The sequence below is a fragment of the Pteronotus mesoamericanus genome, unplaced genomic scaffold, assembly GCF_021234165.1.
Source record: "Pteronotus mesoamericanus isolate MK-2021 breed Mesoamerican mustached bat unplaced genomic scaffold, CSHL_Meso_final contig_52, whole genome shotgun sequence".
In the NCBI taxonomy this organism is placed as follows: domain Eukaryota; kingdom Metazoa; phylum Chordata; class Mammalia; order Chiroptera; family Mormoopidae; genus Pteronotus; species Pteronotus mesoamericanus.
In genome coordinates this window covers 14,752,006-14,754,678 of record NW_026555189.1, presented here as the reverse complement: position 1 = coordinate 14,754,678, position 2,673 = coordinate 14,752,006, and the positions used below count along the sequence as shown (strand labels likewise).

General features: G+C 41.8%; 1 non-coding gene across 1 annotated transcript; it reads right to left on the bottom strand.

The window, feature by feature from the left end:
- Positions 1-367: 367 nt before the first annotated feature.
- On the bottom strand, positions 368-470 carry LOC129075332 (small nucleolar RNA U13). Its single transcript, XR_008529636.1, has one exon. It is a non-coding gene; the product is annotated as a small nucleolar RNA U13 (small nucleolar RNA).
- Positions 471-2,673: the final 2,203 nt, after the last annotated feature.

The following is a 2,673-nucleotide window of genomic DNA, read 5'->3' as shown; positions in this document are numbered from 1 at the left end:
AATGCTCAGTAATATACTTGCTTCATCTGTGAAATGGTGGCAAAAGCATGTCTCTGATTGATGGAAAAGGGTAGGTATGATGCTCACTTGAAAGTCTTCCTTCCCTGAGATGTATGGTAATTGGAAAGTCACCTGACCTCCCCAGACCCTAGTTTCCCATGCGTTCAGTGTGGCTTGAGCTGAATCATCTTTATGGACCCTCCTCCTAGCTAGTCTGAATCATGAGTATTCAAGAACTATTCTTTCTATACCTGATATTGTGGATCAGACCCACAGAAGGGATGGATGAGATTAATTATTTTTGGCTCCCTTTATTAGACCAGGGCTGCTTTTATTTTATTCATTCATTCATTCATTCATTCATTCATGTCATATGGGTAATATGCTAACATTATAACAAGATTTGTGGGGGGCACATGTCACAAAAGAGTGCGAGCACCCAATCATCACACTACGAACAATAAAAGGATCATCTTTTGTGAAATTAACTTGAGCCCATCAGTTTATTCATGTATACATTTGTATATTCATTCATGCAATATTTATGGAGAATCTGCAATGTGATGTTTATTTTACTACATCTTGTAAATACATACAACATAGTCCTTGCTCTCCATAAGGTCTACAGAGGAAGACAAAAATGTGAACCCGCAATTTTAATGTGATATGGGGAGTGTTCTGATATAGATGTGCCCAAGGTATAATGACTTCCCTTGAGAGAGAGGAACTAAATTATTCTTATCTGGATGAGTAGAGCATTATGGATTATAGGTTACAGAGGACTTCTTAGAGAACGTGCTATATTGAATCAATCTTGGAAAATGAATAGACATTCTCAAATTAAAAAAAAAAAGAGGAAGGAGAAAGAAAGTGGCAGAGGAAGCATATCTAATAGCACAGAGCTGAGGAATAGCACTGAGTATTCTGGCACCTATAAATACAGCTCTCTGTGGCTTCCAAATACAGTGAAGGTGTCAGGAGCAAAAGCTAAGTGAGAGTTAGCCAGGGGCCAAATGCAAAAGGGGCCCTGTCCCCTCCCAAGTTGTGTGGCTGGTGTTACAAAGACCACGCCTCAGCCAGGAATCAGGAGCCCTTTGAAGGGGGAAACACAGCCCTGACTGGTGTGGCAGCTGGTTGAGCATCGTCCCACAAAGCGAAAGGTCACTGATTCAATTCCCAGTCAGGGCATATGCCTGGGTTGCTGACCAGGTCCCTGGTCAAGGTGCATGCGAGAAACAACTGATCAACGTTCCTTTCTCGCATCGATGTTTCTCTCCCTCTTTCCCCTTCCCTTCCCCTCTCTCTTAAAAAAAAATTAGGGAAACACAGTTTGCACCCTGGGATCTGCACCTGCCCTCCCACACTGTGTGAGTCCCCAAGGCTGACTCTGGTCTGTGTCTGTAGTCTGATTTGGGTGTAGCCTTCTTTGTAACACATTTTCCCAGCTCCTTATCACAGCTTCTGCTCTTGTGATGGCAGCAGCTGTAAACGTCTCCAATGGGGTGGGTCATGCCCCTAGATTAGTTATCTCTGCTCCATTGCTCAGTGTTGTTTCATTTGGCTGGACAGTGCTCTCATCACAGGGAGACAAGGATGGGAATGCCACTATCAGCTAACCTTCTCTCACTAAGATTTGATGAACAAACATTAGCTGGCTTTAAGCTGGGGTCTAAGACTTATATTTGATTCCTTGTAGTCCTGGGTGTCCTGAACAAATCAACAAGCAGTCCATCAGAGCAGACCAGATGGTCACGAGGCATAATGCCCAGTTATGAGCTCTGAGAGTCAAGCAGACCTGGGTTCATATCCTGACTCTGCCATTTCCTGACTCTGTTTCTTTACAAAGCAATTAATTTCTTTAGTCTTTAGTTTCCTCCTTTGTGAAATGAGGACCATAACACCTAACTACACAACTTATTTTGCAGATTCAACAGGGCGGGCATTTAAAGCATCTTGAGAGTTGTCTGACACGTTAGTCATCATCTTCACCATTGTCATCATCATCATCATCAACGTCAAAAATAAAACATTAAATCAAGTTGACAATTCTCAAGTCTGACAGTCATAAGCACCTAATTCCAGCTTTGGCTCCCCTAAAAAAATCACAGTGGATTTTGTACAGATTACTGGACCTCACTTGGCCTCACTTTCCTGCCATGGCAGATGAAGGGAATAGATTCAGCGATCTGTCTATGAACGTTTTTATTTCTGACAGCCTGTAGTTTCCTGAGTAAGACTGATGTTCACATATACACTACTCCTTGCCTGCATGGCCACCAATGACTGCTCTGTGAAAAAGCACAGTAACAATGAACTTTATTAAACACCTTGAGATATTCAATATTTCAGATTAGATAACAGATCCTTTTTCTTAAAACTGTTGATGTTTTTTTCTCTAGCAACTCTTCTCTAACTTCAGCTGAGTGTGTATATATGTATATGTGTGTGTTCATTGCGTAGCACCACCAAATATGCCAGGGACCCCCTTCTGGGAGGCAGCATGCTTAATGTTTTTCTCCATTCTCTCAGCCCTAGCACATGGCATGACCCATGGTGAATTATATGCACATAGATATTAGTTGAATAAGTTAAAAAATGAGGGAACAAGTCAATGAATGTGTGAACACACCTCTAATTGTGTCTAAGCTTTACATGGACTCAAAAAAATATGGA